General features: G+C 44.7%; 1 protein-coding gene across 1 annotated transcript in view; it reads right to left on the bottom strand.

Moving 5' to 3' along the window:
- Positions 1–19,861, bottom strand: part of RANBP17 (RAN binding protein 17) — a 1,191,453-nt gene that overhangs the window by 366,483 nt on the left and 805,109 nt on the right. The window lies entirely within an intron of this gene.

Genomic DNA, 19,861 nt, shown 5'->3' with positions numbered 1-19,861 from the left:
TTAGAGTACTCTCAATCCTTTGTTCTGCCTTCAAATACAGATGATCTAAGTAACATAGTGTCTGAATGGTCCCTAAAGATGATAGTGTCTAAAAGAAGAGCACAGCTACTCTGGCTATTGCCCCATCAAGAGTTCAAGAGGAGCACAACAACAATCAATGCATGACAAATTTGTCTTTTCTTTATCTCAATGCAGAAATAAATGCAAGTTTCCATTGCCACTCGAAAGAACTTAGGCAAGAACAATGGTAGTCAAAACCACTCTGCAATTTTTCAGTGCAATATAGGCCTCCAGGCGGGAAATCACAGAAAACATTCTAAAAAAGAAAAGTAGCTGCCCTGCTCTCCCAACCGGTACAAAAGGGGGTGGTGATGGACGGAGCTAAAGAACGGTGATGGATCAAACCCAGATCTGTTGACTGGGTGTCAGTGTTTGATTGGTTCTGATGCTCCGTCCATCACCACCTCCTTTTTTACCACCACCCCCTTTTGTACCGCTCTGCTCTCCAAACCTGGCACGTAATTCATATTGCAGACATACCTCATTTTCAGAATTTCCTGCTCAGGAGATCAACCCATGGAACTGAGGGCCTATAACATGGGTTCAGGTCCTTTAACAACCGGTATATCTCTCAGCAGCGGGCTGTAAGTGTATAATATTGAAGGTTTGGAATATTTGAAAGTTAAGGTAATTAAAGTGTAGGTAGAGTGCTGTTTATTAATTATTAATTGATGAGATACAGTAGGAATAGTAATTTAGCTGGGTATATGTAATTGTAAATGCTGTGTCGTGTATCTTTGTGTATATAATTTAAAGCACTTAGCATGTGCAATACCCATGTATTATTCGTATGTAAATAGCGATTTTAAATTGCAGACGATTTGACAAGCATATACAGACATTTATTGAGTTGTCCATTCAGAGGATGGAGTGCTTGGTATTTGGATTAATCTGATACTATATAATGAAAATTACTTTTAGATGGAATGATCATTATGTGCTTTTGCCTGTCCTACAGATGAGCACTATATTATTATGCTATTACGGTTAATAGTTGGATGTTAACAAGGTGCACAATCATAGTGGAAAACATATTACTTGTTTCAATAGAGATTTTTGTAATGGTGGCACAGGTATGATTTAAGGTTCAGATGAATATGACAGTGGTGAAAGTCAAGGGCTAGACTGTGCCACAGCATTTAAATTTAATTTCTATTTACATTTTGTGCTGTGTCCACTACCACTAGATTAGCCAACAGTAACTCATGTTCCAATTTATATTTTTCTGGGAAATTCCATTTCTTTTTTTGTTTTATGTATTACTGTGATGGTAATAATTTTTTTTTTTAAACATTTTATTTGTCAAATTGTGCATACATTGCAGGGCTCTGCACCCCAGAGACAACTGCAGAATCAAACCATACATTACCACGGGAGCTATTGACTTTTATAAGTGACAACAAAATGCATAACAAAAGAATACAAAATGATACTAAACCCCCCCCCCCCCAACAGCCCCCCTCCCTCGCCCCCCCTGAAGTCGCACAGCATCCGCAGAGTCCGGTCCACAACCTTTATACAGAGCAGAAGAGTCGTAGCATGATTACACACACCCCCTCGGATCCCCCTCACCCTGCACCTGCACAGACCCATATGCCCCAGAAATTACTCCAATGGATGAACTTCCACATCAACTGGTGGCTCCAACCACAGACCCCGGCAATCCGCCCATCGTTTCCATATTTTGTAATGCTTGCGTGGGCATCCCCTAGCTACAAAAATGGGATGTTCTAGCCCCATACAAAAGTCCAAACCATTCTTCCATGCGGCCACCGAGGGGGCCCGCGGAGCCTTCCACGCCTTGGCGATATCACGTTTCGCCAATGTGAGGCCCAGTTGCATGAGATGTCATTTGTAGACATTATCCCCTATTCCCTCCATGACGTGGAGCAGGGCTAGCCGTGGCGTACGTGGGAGCTACCACCACAAGACCTCCGAGAGGCAGGAAAACACCCCTCTTCAAAATTGGTCCAGGGATAGGCACTGCCAGACAGTATGTATAAACGTGCCCTCCTCCCGACCATATCGAAGACACTACGGGGAGGCAATCAATCCCGCCCGCCACAGTCGAACCCAGGCAAATTAGACCCTGTGCAAGTATTTAAACTGGATGAGGCGAAGGCGCATCGCTATGGCTGCTCCCCGTGGGGCCGCCAAGGCCTCCCTCCAATCCTCCTCCTCCAGCGTGCCCACGTCCTTCTCCCAGTCCCCCCAAAGCCTCTGAAATGTGGGGGAGCAATGGGTAACCACGGATTGATAGATCCGGGAGATCTTCTTTATCTCCAGATCCCCCATGAAGACCTTCGCCTCCAACGGGCTGAATTCAAGGAGAGATTCCAGGTCTTCCAGGTTAGGGGACAGAGCATGGCGAAGTTGAAGGTACCGATAGAACTGGGACTGGGGCATAAAGAATTCCTTCTGCAAGTCCTGAAAGGACTTGAGTGTCGTGCCCCTCATAAGATCACCCAGGGTTGAAATACCTATATCATCCCATACCCGGAAGCCCTGCAGGGCCGCCAAACTGGGCAGGCGCCCATTATTCTAAAGAGGGGTCTCTCGAGTCAGGGTGTTCCACCAACCCATGCGCCGCAACGTCTGCCTCCAAATCTGGAATACTACCCACGTGGCCGACGGCATCACGCCCCGCAACGGCGCCGAGTAGAGAATTGTATGTAGCGTGTGGGGCCCCATGAGTCTATGTTCCAGCGCATATGCCGGGTCTCCCCTGTCGCCATACCACCACTCATGGTGGTAGTACGAGAGAATGTCCGAAGTCGCGAGTCCTCCACAGTAGGTGGATATTAAGCATGTACGCAGAGCTACACGCACTGTTCCCCCCTCCCACAGGAACTGCCCAAGCACAGAATTCACCAGCCGGTACCATCTGGGTGCGATCGGGTACGGGTGATTCTGTAGCAGGTATAGCAGCCGAGGAAGCGCCACCATCTTGAATATTACTGATCTGCCGTACAATGTCAAAGGCATGCGCGACCAGGATTTAAGATCCGCACGGACTCACTCCCATACTGGAGCCAGGTTCCGCTCCCAGGAGATGGCCGGCACGTCCGAAAGGAACACCCCTAAGTATTTCAGACCATCCACTACCACCTGAAGCGTGTACGCCCATGTGCCCACTCTCGCCTGATCCCACAGCGTAGATTTGCGGGGGTTCAGGTATAACCCCGACGTCTTCCCAAAGATCTGCATGATCCGCAGGGCCTGTGCCCCGTCCTGTCCAAAGCTGTGAGGAAGAAGAGGACATCGTCCGCGTAAAGTGCGATCCTGTCGGATAGGCCCGGAGCCCACTCGAAGCCCCGGATCTGCGCATCGATGCGCACCCACGCCGCCAACGGCTCCATAGCTAGGGCGAATAAATACGGCGACAGGGGGAATCCCCTGCCGTGTGCCCCATCGAATAGAGAAGGTGGGAGAGACCGCTCCCGCCACCCATACCGACGCCATCAGATCCGTGTACAGGAGCATTAAATACGAAAAGGAAGCGTGGGCCAAGATTAAGTCTGCGCAGTAATGCAAATAGATACACCCAACTTAGGGAATCAAACGCCCTGTCCATATCAGCCAAAAGGAGTGCCCCTGATTCCCCCGTCTGTCGAATGGCGTCACCGCCACATGTGCCTGTCTTATGTTATGCCTGGTCGCCCTCTGGGGCATTAGCCCAGCCTGATCAGGGTGTATAAGCGCCGAGATGTGAGGTAGGAGGCGGTTAGCCAATGCTTTGGCAAAGATTTTGGCCTCCACGTTCAAGAGAGAAATGGGGCGATTCTTGATAATTTGTATTTTGGTGTAAAAGTTAGTATCTGCATAATGATGCAACAGATTAGATGATTACAAATAATTGATTTTATTAGCATCAACACAATATCATTGGATTTCTTTAAAATGCACATTATATGCTCGATCTGCATAGTACATCTTGTCAAGACAAATATTAAAAGATATTGCAAACCTGGGCAAATGAGCACAGTGTTATTCAGACCTTCAATTTGGTTTTTGCCTGGGTTTAGGGACAGCTGAGCAATACTTCAATTTATACTTACTGATTAGTAAATATACAGTGGCTAAGAAGGATAAGATGGACCTTGTTTTCATGGGTCTAAGCCCAGCTTTTGATTCTATAAACAGAACCAAGCTGTGGAGCATTATGCTGGATCTTGGGGTGGAGCCGAATATTGTTTCTTTCCTGAGAGAACTCCATATTGAACTGACAGCCAGCGTCAGGTATGGCCAGGGGGAGGGGTGAGGATGGAGGGGGAGACAACCGAACCCTGTAAACTTGACAGAAGAGTGCATCAGGGTTGATTATTGGCCCCCTTCCTTTTTTCTCTGTATGAAAATGGCCTAGTAGAACAACTGCTGGGTCTTAACGATGAATGTCCGCGTATAGATAATCGTAATCGCTCTGCCCGGATTTATGCTGACGAAACAGTGCTAATAGCTAGGATGGCAATCGCTTTACAACCGACCGATTTTGTTCTTGTATGACCAGTTTTGATCTTGTTGTCAATCAGGCTAAAAAACCTGTTACGGCCTTTGGATCCAGCAGGAAGGAAAACTGCCTTCAGGGTAAACAACAATAGAGTCAGCACTGCCCAACGTCCCTTATCTTGGGATACAATCTGATGAAAAACTGACTTGGAGTCCAAGACAAAGAGGGCTGCCGCTTCTTGATAAAACCAAAGGCGGTCTTTAGTTTTGCCTCCAGAATAGGAAACAATCCTGATAAAGAACTTGCCTCCACATACAAAGCTAAGTGCTGCACAAACTGCAGCTACGGGGCAGGTGTCTGGGGTTATAGTAATCATAAAGGGTTGGAGATGTTTGAAAATGCCGTCATCAAGCGGTTACTATCAGTCGCAAAATTGAACAAAGACTGAAACCTCTCTCACCTGGGCAGTTCTCACTAAGGGCCTCATGTAGGTAGCGAAATACCGGTCGGTAACGGCCGAAATTCGGTAAATATGCCGTTACCGACCGGTATACAGACAAGTGAGATGTAGGAGTCCAAAAACCACTGTTCGGTAAATATGAGGCGGTAAAAACCGAATCATAGTTACCGAATACATAATTAACGAATCGGTAAATATGAAGTGGTAAATATGAAGTGGTAAAAAATCAAAATGACATGTAGGAGCACTCGGTAATTAAGAAATCCCAGAAAATCGGTAAATAAGAGTCGGTAATTAACACGGAGTGAAAGCAGGTGGTAACCAACAACAGTGCAGCTGAGCAATCCCAAAATGCAACAGCGTGGACACCCTGGCTGCTATTGACGTCATTGCAAGGCGCCTACGTCTACAGGCAGCAGGACTGAGGGTTTGTCGACGGAAGGAACGCATCCACAGACAGCGCATCACACTATTCCAGCTGACTGATGCAGAGATACATGAGAGGCACAGGCTACACCCCGAAACCATCAAGGACTCAATCAGGGACCCGCACCCACTCCTGGACCAGCCAATTAGAAGGGCGCACGCCATACCCCCACATGTGCAGGTGCTCTGCAGCCCACATCTGCTGGCATCCGGCATGTCTCAGGTGGTGACAGCTGCGGTGGGTGGTGTATCCCAGAGTTGCCTGTCCCGTTCCTTCAGGAATTTCCACCACCATTATACTGCAGCATTGATGGGACACACATCCCACTCTGTCCACCAGCTGACACAGAGCACATCTACAGGATCAGGAAGTCCACCCACTCCATCAATGTGCATACCGAATGGAATGATGTTGTGAATGGTCCCGTGGGTGGCAGAACCAAAAGGTGCGCGTATGCTAATTACAACGAGGTCTGCAAGTTGTCGCACAGTGAGGCGGCTTCCAGACTGAGAGCTATTGCCCAAGCAAACATGGTGAAGGCCTAAGCCGTTATAGATATTAGCTCTAGCACTCTCACTTCTAGGATTCATACATGAGACAATAGGCACATGAAAGTACACGGCGCATGCAATGTACAAGCCCCGATTTTGGCGTGCGTCCTACGAGGTATCCCAGTGCCTGTGATTACACCTTCTTTCACTGTGCTTGCAAACGGTATTCATTTAATTATGATTAATGAAGTTTGCTGCGGGATGTGAGTGGTAATCCCGTACATAACTGGCTCGCATGCAGTTGTCTGCTGCTATACTGTTCTTTTTCCACCCCCGCATGGGCGCCGGGATGTTTCCTTCTGGCCTTCGATTCCAACCTTGAAGGCAGAGTCCAACAAGTTGAGCAGAATAGAGCGCCATTGTCCCACAAAGAGGTGCCTTTGACTTCCTCTCGTGAAATATTTGTCCTTCACGTTGCTACTTCGCGCACTGAGGAACAGGCGCCTCTGAATACTGACCTCCCCCTGCATTTCGGCTCTTTGATCCAAAGTATTATCAATGCCTCGTCCACGACCGGCCTGGCTCAATTTTTCTGAACATGTGGGGCTCGGGTCTCGTGACCTCTTTCCAAACTATTTGTGGTGTAATTCCGGCATTTGTTCATTCACTGTGCTCGAGCATCTTTGGAGGTGTTCCGCTGCTTCTGGCGCTGGTGGCAGGTGTGCTGCTTTTACTTTTCATACTACGGAATGGCTGCTCCTTCTGTGCCACACGAGCACCTGTCCCGTCTGCATCTTCTTCGTGATAGGATGCTTGACTACTATGGTACTTTGCCATTGGCGACTTTAAGCCTGGCATATGGATTATCCTTCAGGTATTCCTACTTCACCTGCGTGCAACCTGTATTTCACTGCCTGGATTGTCCCTTTGAATGGCCTCTGGATTTGTGCTTGACCAACATGGTGTCTCCGGTGCCGGATTTCGATCGACTGATGCGGCCCTTAGTGGCTCACGAGTTGTCCTGTTCTGGTGTCCGGATCATGGCGTGTGGAGCGGCGCATGGTATCCTGGGTAATTGGGACATCTCAGCGGCAGCCTACGACTTCTTGTCCATGAGCTATTTGGAGGAACATTCCGGGTGCCCTCTGATTGTGCTGGAGGCTCCGTTGGTTGGAGAACACGTATGTTCCTTTTCTTTACTCAATTGGATGGCTGAGACTTTTAGTGGCCCTGACAACGATTGCTTGTTGGAAGCCGTGGCCACATATGCTGCCTATACATTCATGGATTAACTGGATTGTCGTCCATTGCGCCTGTGCTACTGGACAGCACCCTGGCGCAACATTTATTTCTTTTATTTCTCGTGTTTCTCTTCCTGATGGTCTGCTTGAGTATTTTACTATACTTGCATTGTGTTTTTTGGAATTGTATGCTGCAATGATTTGGACTGTAGGACTTTGGCGCTGCATTGGTTACGCCCTGTTCTGCTCTGACGAAACTGAACTCTGCGCTCTCTCTTTTCTTGCCTATTACATATTGCTTCGCTGAAGGGGGCGTGTAGTGAGTTCTCCCTGAATACGTACATGCATTGTTCAGTTGGCGTTACCACGTTGAATGTTATGTAGCCATATTTGTGTCTTTGCACACGACACTGCGTTTACATGTTCTTTCTTGAATAAACTGCTGACTCGAGACTTCCTTCAGACGAGTGCATTCTGTTGTTCCCATCCCAAGCTCTGCGCAGCGACCTTGGTCTGTACATGCTGTGACACACAGTCTGGAATGTTACACTATGCATGTTTTCCACTATCGGTTGTTCGACCCACGATTTAGCCATGGCACACGCGCAGCTGCACATACCTGACAGTTGGTGCTTTTCATAGCTCAGACATCATGTTAATTCTTCAGACCGAAGACGAGCCTTCCTGCGAGGAGACTCCTGACGCTCCTGTGATGTGATTTCACTGAGCTGATCTTTGTGGTATGGGGTCCCCTATTCAAGCCTGAGAGACCTTCTGTAATGACATGATTGTGATATTGGCTACTTAGTTAAGGGAAGGTGGTAGTATCCTCGGTATTTTCCGATTCGCTAAATTCCACCTCGGTATTTACCGATTCGGTGGATACCACCTCGGTATTCACCGAATCGGTGGATACCACCTCGGTATTTACCGAATCGGTGTATTCCGATTCGTATTTACCGACTGTTACCGAATCGGTAACTGTTACCGAATTTTTACCTACATATAACTTACCGGTTGTAATTTACCGATTCGGTACGGCTCGGTATTTAAGAACCGGTAAAATTTATTTACCTACATGAGGCCCTAAATTCCTAAAACTGGATCACTGTTTGAAAATTCCCACACAATACCTGCATGTGCAAGGCATGTACAAAACCTAAAATTGTATTTTTTAAAATATTTCGTTAATTGAAGGGTACGCAATCATCAACAGTGAGCATTAATTCAACCGGATTGATTAATGATAGCTTCCATCACGTCAGGGATGGAACTATGTAGTTGAAATACATTTAAAATAAGACTTGATTGACCTGGCTTTGTTGCTGTTACAGTAAAGTTGCCAAATCATATTGTAATATGTTTCTTGTAACCTTCTAGTAAGATGTTCCAATATTTTATATCTTTGGGTTGGATCATATTTTCAGTACTTTCCTGGTAAATGAAGTTTGATCAAACTATGTTGAATTCAACGCTTCCTAATGAGTTTATTGATTATTTATTACTTGAGATTTGAAGATAACTGTAACATTTCTCTCAAAATAATGTTGCACTTTCCACTAAATACAGTACTATAAATAGCTTGAAGATCTTATTATATAGCTGAATGAATGATTCCTACACAAAATGTGACACCAAACTAACTTTATCATTACTGATGATTTTTATTTGTCATAAAAAGCAACTCACCTGCTGACCAACTTCACTGTTTAATTTCTAGCCTGTTGTAATTTCACTGGTAACATTGGGAGCAGCAGGCACCTCTTGTACTCAGCACGCTGTTAATTGCTATTGTGCTTTTTAATTGCCGCATGTGAAATAACTGCTTTTTAAAATTAATGATTTACATACCGAATATCTGGGGGCATTGTTATTCTTTATTATTGTGAATTCGCTGGGTCACAACACACGCAAGCAGGCAGAGGCACCTCTCCGGTCCACCACGGTCCATGCACATGACCGCTTGAGTGGAGAGAGGAAGCCTAAACCTAGAGGGACATTTACGGGCGCCATTTTAGGCGGTTAGCGCTCTAGTGTTTTAACGCCTTCGAGACAAATTCACCGCGGTCGCGCAGCGGAGCAGCAGGCACCACTTGCACTCAGCACGCTGTTAATTGCTATTGTGCTTTTTAATTTGCCGCATGTGAAATAACTGCTTTTTAAAATTGATGTTTTTCATACCGAATATCTGGGGGCATTGTTATTCTTTATTATTGTGAATTTGCTGGGTCACAACGCACGCAAGCAGGCAGAGGCACCTCTCCGGTCCACCACGGTCCATGCACATGACCGCTTGAGTGGAGAGAGGAAGCCTTAACCTAGAGGGACATTTATGGGTGCCATTTTGGGCGGTTAGCGCTCTAGTGTTTCAACGCCTTCTAGACATAAATTCACCGTGTTCGCGGTCGCACAGCGGACGCGCGCGCCAAAGGTGCACCTAAGGCAAGCCCGTCTGCGCCCCCATCTGCGCCGGGACGCTGGCAGCTGACAGAAAACTCTGCCCTCTTATTTAGCGACACTAATGCCGCCCCTAACCTATTCAAGAGAGGAGCTGCTGGAGGTAGGGACTAATTTGTTCAGCTTGAAATGCGAAGGCAGGCTTTGCCTGGATAAGGGAGGCTATACAAACTGCTGTCCCCATTGCAACTGGGTGATGGCCCAGCCCCAAAGTATTAGTATATTACGCCCCCTCAGCAGCCCATCTACTGGACTGCAAACTATTATGAATCCGATTTTTAGGGAAGGAATTAAGAAAGAAAAGGGGCAAGATGCTATCTTTTTTAAGGCCTGTATATTAACGCAAGGACCATATCTAATCATGCAACAGAAGTCTGGGATTTCCTAGATGATCGGAAACCAGACATCTGTTTTTTTATAGAGACATGGTTACATACACATTCAACTCCCTCTATAGCTATCGCATTCCCGGCGGAATATACGGTAGCAACACTGGACAGAACAGGTAAGAGGGGAGGAAGGTTGGCTATAGCCACTCGCCCAACTCTGAATATAAAAATCTTGATTACCATTTCATTACCTAGCATGGAGCTGATGATTTTTTCTATGGAACCCGCCCAATGCTATAAGGTAATGGGGGCGGTAGTGTATCACCCTCCGGGAGAAAATAAAAAGGCCTTCTGTGCATCATTATTGGAAATTCTCGCCCCATATGTTTTGCTAACAGGACATATTTTAATTTTCATCTCGACATGGCTACCAATACTGACACAGTAGATCTGTTAGCAGCTATGGAATCGTTAGATCTCTTTCCCAGAGTATGCAATCCGACACATATAGCGGGCCATATACTTGATAATATCTTTACCAATATGCACAATCTTATAACCGAACCACCACAAGCAGTAAGTTGGTCCGACCACATGGCCTTGAGCTTTTCCTTTACCACTCCGAAACACCCATGTCAGCCTCAAGGGCGTGAAGTTACTCGTAGACAATGGAGGAAAATCACACCAAAAATATTTGGCACAGTATTTTCTCCTCCGTCATTTAGTGACTGCAATGACAGCAATGCAGCTCTAAGTAAATTGGAGACAGCGATGACAATAGCTTTTGATATCATTGCCCCGAACAAAACAACGATAATCCATGACAGGACTGCTCCTGCTCCATGGTACTGAGAAAGTTTAAAGATGGAGAAAGCCGCTTGTAGAGTTAGAGAACGCAAATGGAGGAAATCAAAACTAGAGGAAGACAGATTGGCTTATAATATAGCTAGGCTGTCCGGAATTCGGTTTAAACCGACTCTGACCGACAGTACCCTACCGGATGAAAATCAGCTGACCCGGTTTAAACCGAGTGTCACTGATTTTCAAAGTTGACGGGGAGAGGAGCTGTTGTGGTCTGCCGTCTCTCTGACTGCGGCCGCACCAGAGTACGTCATAGGTCTTTAAAAAGACCATTTACATAACGAGGCTTTGTTGTTCTTTCGCCCCTTCTCAGAGCCCCTGGGGGCGGGGCTGAGCACATAAACAGTCTTCATTGCTTTTTTTCATACATGTGTATGAGTTGGAAACATTCGTCATGTTCGTCACTTTGCTCGTTCACATTGGGGTCTCTGGTGAAACAATAAAGTAATGTTTAGGAATGTAGGGGATTGGATATCTTACCCCACGTGACACTTTAGCCATAGGTCAAAACCACATTAGCGGCCTATGCCAGGTTTAGTTCCGGGCGGATACATGACATCAAAGAACCCCATATCCTGAGGCTCTGAATCGAGAATGAAGTACGCATTATTCACTGTCCTTTATTTATGCCCCTTTGGTTGCAGTTATTAGCATTAACTGGTCTGCGCATTTTTTAGTTAAACACACACGGCTTACTTGCAATAATCATGTTATCCAGATTCGGCTGAGAGTTCTTGCAGTAGACAATAAAAGACACGCATTTAATATAATTGCACACCTTGTCTGTTTCTGGAGAGAGGCCTGCCAGCGTAGCACAAACACACTGCCATATGTTGATACCGGTCAACCACCCGAAATGTCACCTCTGATTCACACGTTCTGACATTCTTTCTAATCCAGAATGTGCGTGTTACTTCTGGTGCCTGCCCCAGCACACTTTTCTGCTTCCTGCCGTCGACTCATTGTCTCATCTCCTTATTTCACTCGCTCCCACCCCGCCACCCTCATTCCAACTCCCTTTTACCGCATTCTCTCGCCTGTTCCTCCTCCCCTCGTTCTATCATAATTCAATAAATTTTTCGTGAGTTTGACATCTTCTCATCTCCCTTGCTTCTCTTTTTGTGGCCCCCATTGTCTTCTCATTAAGCCTCCATTCTCCTGCACCCTGCTTTCCTCGCGCAGTATCTCACTTGCCTCCTTTCGCAGCTTTCTATCGACATGTTCACATTCTGCCTCAACGCCCCAGTGCTCTTAGCTTCTCTCTTCCTATTTCATTCCTCCTCCCCCCTTTCTCCCGATGTTTTTTTGTCCTTTTCCTTCCTGCCTCCTGCAGTTTCTTCGTCCTGTCTCGCGGTTTTCTTTCAGCCTTGTGGGTAAATTTTCCTTCCACTTCATGCATATCTAACAGTCAGCCTCTCCCATCTCCCTTTAGGTCCCTCTCCCTCTGCTCTTTCCTAGACTAATATTTGGTTTCTTATTCCAGCAGCTCCTCACTACATTTTCCTGAATTTCCATCAGCTCTTTCAAGTTCAGCTTCATATTCTTTGTCTTTTTATTTTCCCTCAGTTTCCCTCACGCTCATTCTGATTCTTGCTCTCTTTCGCTGTCTCTTTCAGATTTTCTCTCTCTAGCCACCATCTCTTCCTTTTCTCTGTTTTCTGTCTATCTCTGCTGTCTCTCCCCTTTTCTCTGATCCTTTCTCCCCACTTCTGCAGTGGTCCTTCAACATGTTGTTGTCTCTCTCTCTTTCCTGGCCTCTCTTCCATTGTTTCTTGATTATTATTCTCTTTGCTGGGCCATGGCTCTCGTTTTCTGCTTAACACTTATTATTTTGCCCTTCTTGCTTCCTTCTTTCTCTACTGTCTCTTACATCACCAAGCCTCATTTTTTAAGCTCTTACCACTTACTTTTTCATCTCTTTCTCTCAGGGCCCCTGTACTTTCATTAGCTCAAAGTGTCCACCTCTCTGCCAGCAAATTCAAATGATTCTTATTGACATTAACAGTTATACCAATGTTGCCAAACTCAACACATGATGCGTTTAAACTGACTTCACAGCGATACTGATACACAGTTTCGGTTTTGAGAGAAAAGTATACACATTAGAGTATCTATAAACGAGAAGCCATGCTTGACATTTCATGCCACATCTAGCATCATGGTAACAGTATGGCAAATATTTTTGTTGACTCCAACATGCTCCCCAGGGACGGTGAATAACTTCCCTCTTTAATTTTTTTTTAAGGATATCTTATCCTAGGAGATAGGATGTGTTTTATATCACAGTGTTAAATGGACAGTGTAAGACTCAACGTCACTCAGGTTCTACTTTTCCATGTGCGTGGATATGGTTCTCCATTGTCATCCTAGTGCAGAGCCTGGCTCCTCTTGGTTTCCACTTCTGTTTTTCTCGACGTTTCGATCTCCAGTTTGTGGCCATTAAGTCTGTGCCTGGTGACTGTCTGTCTTTGTTGGCTTCCCTTTGGAGCTGTTGTTTGCTGGGCCATAGCCCTTGTTAAGGGATGGCCAACAATCTAGCTTGGTGTTCATCTCAGAAATGGGGCGGCACTCTTTTTGGGGGCAGCGGATGTGAGCAAGTCGTGTCTGTCAACTAACACCACCACCCCACCCCTGTGAACAAGTCGTCAGTTGGCTGCCACCCCTCCCGCACCCCGAGAACAAGCTGTCTGTTGCCCGCTCTTACCTGCACCTAAACTTAGGGGCTGCCCTGGGTGGCAGTAGGTCTTGCTGCCCCACTGGCTATATTTAGTGTGTACATCAAGACCACTGAGCTTACCCTGGCTCTCATACCATTTCACTTCTCCTCAGAGAGCACATGTGGTATAAAAACTTGAAAATATACCAAAATATGCTGTAAATCAGGGCAGGCGTTACGCACTACTGAGCCATGTTTGAGGACAATTCTGTCCTAACTCTATGCCTCCACATATTGCGTCCATGATAAATTCAACATGAATTATTTTTGTAGCTAGGTGAAATTTCATCCCTAATCATGGACCAGATATGGCCCAAACTCAGCTCTCAGTAATCCCATTTTACAAATACAGATCAACCAAAAGTTCAGAAATTTCTAAGGAGTGGCATTTAAATAAATCTAAATCGGGGCGAGTCAACTCTACCAACCATCTTGAAACCTTCGACTTGTAAAATGTATTTGGACCTCATATACACTGTATGTACACTGTCTATATACCATGTATCAATGAAGAAAGCAAGCAATAATAAAAGCAAAGCGTTCCATAAACACCGGTAAAACACCGTTTCAGTTGTTTTTTATGGCGCGAAAATGAGTAACCACTGAAAAGCACTGTTTTATTGAGGTATTGAAATCACTGGAAAACACTGAAAAAACACCACCAGATTTCACCAAAAATAGAAACTGAAAACAGAAAAGCCTAAATATAGCACACAGGATGTACCTCAAGAATTGTAATATAGCAAGGCGAACATACCTAGCCACTCGAATAGATGAGGCAAAGTGGTCCTCCAAAGAGCTCTTTAGGATTCTTAAAGAGTTTACTAATCCAAGAGCCAATAATCTCTCTTCTCCCCCCACGCATGAATTATGCGATGAGCTAGTCACGCATTTTAAAAGTAAAATAGACAAAATGTATGACTCCTTTGATCAGGAATTGGAGATTAGGGAAGTAATCTCAACCCCAGATAATCTTATCCTACCAAGATTAGAGACCTTTGCAACTATTACTAGGGAGCAGGTCCTACCACTGTTGGAACATATTAAGTCAGGCTCCCCATCAGATGTGGCTCCCCCCCACATCTTTTCCGACCAAGCGATGGAGTTGGTAAATCCAATTAGGGAAATCTGCAACCTGTCATTAGCAACCTCTTCCTTTCCATCAAAATGGAAGAAGGCATTTATCAAACCTCTGCCCAAGAAACCATCAGCAGATTGTGCTGACCTACAAAATTATAGACCCATCTCTCTTCTCCCTGGTTGCTAAAAATAATGGAGACCCTGGTTAACCGACAACTCTCAGACTACTTGGAACATCATAATCTTCTGGACCCCTCGCAGTCAGGCTTTCGTGCTGGATACAGCACAGAGTCTGCCTTAACAGAGGTAACAGACTCGATCAGGTCACTGTTGGACGAGGGAACCCCTACAATGCTAGTCCTTTTAGATCTGTTGGCAGCCTTTGACACCATCTCTCACAGAATTCTTTTAGATTAACTGCTAGAGATTGGTGTCACAGGGATGGCATTAGAGTGGCTGCAGAGTTTTTTATCGGATAGATCTCAATGTGTACAACTAGACACCTTCATATCCCAGACCACAATTGTGGACAAGGGTGTACCTCAGGGCTCCATACTAAGCCCCACCCTGTTCAATATCTATGTGTCATCTCTGGCCACCGTCATCAAATCCTGTGGGTTCCAAACCATCTCCTATGCGGACGACACTCAGGTGATAGTCCCCATAGAGAAGGACCCCGGGGTGACCAGAGATAGATTTAAGATCTGCATGCTAAAAATAGCCACATGGATGAGAAACAACTTCCTGCAGCTTAATTCCAACAAAACTGAGATCTTATTGTTAGGGTAAGCTGAGGACTTATGGACTGAGGAGTGGTGGCCAGGGGAACTAGGAGAAGCTCCCACCCCAAATAAATGGGTGAGTAATCTGGGCATTATAATGGATAACAACCTTTCTATGGAGGAGCATGTTAAGATCCTATCAGGCAAGTGTTTTGGACTGATGCACACGCTAAAAAAGATTTTACCTTGGATTCCTCTTTCCACCAGAAGGGTCCTGATACAGGCGCTTCTAGCCAGCAGACTAGATTATGAAAACGCTTTATTGGTAGGGATGAGGGAGGACCTGCTCTCAAGGCTACAAGTCGTTCAAAATACGGCGGCACGTTTAGCATTGAACAAGCCAGCACGAACTCCATCCCTACCTCTACTGAGAGAATTACATTGGCTTCCTATATGGAAAAGAGCAGTTTTCAAACTTCTATGCTTAGTTTTCAAACCACTTTACGGGATGGGACCTAGATACCTAACTAAGAAATTAGAATGGTATACCCCGGCCCGTCAGCTAAGATCCAGTGGGCAAAAGCTTCTCCGAACTCGGAGAATTAAAAATGTGAAGATGGGAGGCCGCGCTTTTTCCTACTTGGCACCCAAGTACTGGAATTCGCTGCCAGAGAACCTGCGGACATGTCCCACTCTGATTCTCTTCAAGGAACACCTTAAGACCTGACTATTTTAAATGAGTGATTTTTGCATTAGGCTGCCTGCTTTCTGGGCGCCGAGAGATCCCCTTGGGGATGATTTGTGCGCTATTTAAATAATAATAATAATAATAATAATAAACATTAGGAGGTGGTGTAAATTCACCAATCCTACGTCACAATCTGTGAATCCTATTGGAGCATATACCAGGTATGAGAGTGCGGATTCAATACATGTATGCATAAAAGCAGCAATACGTTTGATCAGAAACCATTTGCCAGTGCCAGTTTGTTCATTGGTGTATAGTTGTAACTGGTAATCGTTAAAGAATGTGAATACCTGTTTTAGTCCACATAGAATAGTTTGTTAGATTATACCAAAACTCTTTCGGTGAATACTATTAGGTTGTGGTAACAGAGTAATGGAGCTGCAACTTCGCACACGACTATTTCTACTTCATTTCAAATGATTGGTTCTTGTAATGCATGCTTGGGTTGCTGACATTGGACGAGAGTCTAAGGTGAATTAGGTATTTCACTGAGTTCAGACAATGGGCATATGCTGGGATCTGGGACTGAATGAAGATAAAACAGTATTGTTCCAATTGGAAGATTTTCAGAAAATTAATTAAAGACAGCTATTGATTCTACAGATTCAATTGGAATCCTATATGTCCAGATATTTTAGTACAGCTGAAATGTGCTCAAAAAGCAGGTTCTGTTAATATATTGTGAAGAAAGTGTTGAATGGCTTGCAAAAGAATGTTGACTTCTGGCATATGTTACCCCCTGTTATAAAGGTAATGGGTAACAATGGTCAAATTGAGAATTGCAATTTTATTTATATAGGAGTAATGTTTTGTACAAGATTGTATACATTTCAGGGCTGCATGTGTGTGCATTTGAAATTTGCATTCAGGGAGCTGGAAGCATTGATTAAGACTTTCTATGGATTGGAAGGAGAAACCAATCAAGGCTGGCCTTTATGAAGAGAACAAGGAGTTACGGGGTCCTTCAGGTGCCATTATCAGTATGTGATGCGCTTACCTCTATGCTCTGGTATTTACAATGCGCTACTCCACAGTTAATGAATTTAAATGTCTTCAGCAGAAAATGAGGTTGCAGAGGTGGCAGAGTATGGGCGCCATCTACACAGAAGCCTTGCGCCTCAGAGGGAAACGCTACTGTGAACACCGGATTAAAGGCAAGAAGGACTATGTGTCCCATGGAGTCACAGGACTCTCATGAGGCATGCAAATTGTTGTAGCCATCTTGAAAACCTAGAGTACAAGTTCCGTGTGGTCAATAGTGTCCATGCTAGGCAATTGTGATACATGATTGCAGCAGCCGGGACTAACCTTACTCTTAGAATAACCTCTTATGTGTAATTCTATGAAATCGGTGAAAGACATCATTGGAATTAGAGAAGTATTCATGCACAACACTTGTAAAGGATATACATTTGCACTTTGTTACTTGCAAACTCAATTTTTACACCCTGCTTATTTCCACAAGGAATTAGGAACTCAAAATTCATTACATTGCTTTCATAAGACAAAACAGTTGAATAGTATCGGCATAGATTTGACGTGCTCCAGTCTGGCTTTATTCAAAATTGCAGCACTGAAACAGCCCTGCTGCAAGTGATCGATGATGCGCTGCATATACTCGATTCGGGGGAATCGTGCCTTCTGATTCTTCTTGACCTCTCTGCAGCCTTTGACACTGTTAATCACAACATCCTCCTTAACACTCTTCAACAGAGAATGGGTGTGGAAGGCACAGTGCTTTAATCTCTATCTGGAACCATTAGGGAACCTCCTAAGCAAATCTAGAATCCTTTACCATCTCTATGCGGATGACACCCAAATCTACCTCAAGGTGTCTTCCTCACAAGATCTCTCACCACTCAACTCTACTCTATTCACAACTGGATGTTAGTTCACCAACTCATTCTCAATCCCTCCAAAACTGAATTCCTCCTCCTATCTACCTCTCTCTCCCCACCTCCTGTTCAATCCTGGATGGATCAGCTGAATTTACTCAACAGTAAACCCATCATTGTCGACTGCGCTAAATCCCTAGGTGTCAAACTTGACAAAACACTCAACCTAATCTCACACATCAACTCCATTGCCAAGAATGCACGTTATCAGCTGCGCCTTCTGTGGGGGATTAGTCGGTTCTTCCCGGAGAAAGACCTAAAAACCTTGGTCCAATCACTAGTTCTCTCTAGACTGGATTATTGTAACTCTCTTCTGACTGGCCTACCCAAATCTCAACTCTCCCCCCTCAAATCCGTCCTCCATTCAGCAGCTCACTTCATTTCAGGGTCCAAACGAAGTGACCACATCACTCCTATCCTGTCTTCTCTCCGATGGCTTCGCATCAAGGCAAGAGCTATTTACAAAACGACCTGCATCACCCACAAAGCCTTACACACTTCCTCCCCTCACTATCTGGCAAACAAACTGAAATTTTCTGGAGGCTTGAGACCTTCTCGGAATGCGGAAAAGTTTCTGCTTGAGCCCCACTCCTTCAAAAGGGAAAAATCGATGGCTCAATCGTTCTCAGGTAATGCAGTGAGAATCTGGAACTCGCTTCCTCCAGTGCTCCGTGCCACCACCTCCATCCGGATCTTCAAAACTGAGCTCAAATCTCTTCTATTCCAAAGACACTTTCAGAACTAATTCCTTCATTCTCAGACCCCGCCAGGAAGTTTGTTAGTCATTGTAAATTGCTGTGTTTGATATTGTGTTCTTGCCTTCTATGTTTTTTCCTACCTCCTCTTGCCTGCTGTGTTTGATACTGTGTCCTGCTATTTTTGTAACGTTCTATTTTGTAACATTTCTCTCATGTAACGTAACTGGTTCTGTTGTACAGCGCTCTGACACCTTCGGATACAGTCCGCGCTTTATAAAAATGCATTAAATAAAATAAATAAATAGATTTATTTGTGTTGATAGACACATATGGTATGAAGATACTGGTTATAACAAATATAAAATTATCAAGGGTACAGATGAACCAAAAAATATAAAATAAATGTTTCCATATTACAGTTATCCCCTGTTCAGTGAATGTAAGCATACCTATGGAAAGTTATCACATAATAGTGAAGGTAAATGACTTTAGCAAACAATGTATAAATTGGAGTGTAGTTTACAGTGACCATATCACCTTTAATTACATTACAGTTCATTCCAGAGTAGAAAATTGCAAATACTGACAGTGTCAGCAGGTATATCATATAAAATAAATCATAGGGCAACTGCCAAAGCCAGTACTATAACCATACTGAAGGTCTTCCCTTATTTTTAGATCTGACTGCTCCTGGAGTGAAGATTAAGCCTCCTGTGCAGCAAGGCAGTACCACGTTATCCAGTATCACTGTTTCATTCTCTTGTTCCATTTCCCCTGGTCTACTTCTAAAGTACCCTCTAATAAGGTACGTTTGGCTGTGGGTTAGGAGATGTGTGGAAACTGTCATCATTCGTGATGGCCCTGGATGACAAGGTTAGTGACTCTTGAAAGCCAGAAAGGGCGGGGTATAACCAGGAAGCGCTACTTAAGTTCACAGGATGATGGTTTGAAGAAGATGAAGGGCTGGATAGAGATCTTTTGGGCGACATGAATGGTGAAGGTGAATTGACGGAAATGCTATGGTGAGACTCTCAGGTACATCATGATACCCTATATCTGATCCTGCTGGCTTTTAGCAGTGGAAATACAAGCTATAAGCACTATATAAGATACCATTGTATACAAACAAAGCAGAATTGTTTTTTCATGTTTGGTAAACATAAGGATGTTCCAGTGTTGAGAGATGAGGGCTCAGGACGATTGGAGATTATAAGATTGAAGGTTTAGAG

Source organism: Triturus cristatus, chromosome 7 (assembly GCF_964204655.1).
Source record: "Triturus cristatus chromosome 7, aTriCri1.1, whole genome shotgun sequence".
In the NCBI taxonomy this organism is placed as follows: domain Eukaryota; kingdom Metazoa; phylum Chordata; class Amphibia; order Caudata; family Salamandridae; genus Triturus; species Triturus cristatus.
Note: the sequence above shows the minus strand (reverse complement) of the source record. Positions and strands in the feature narration are given on the sequence as shown.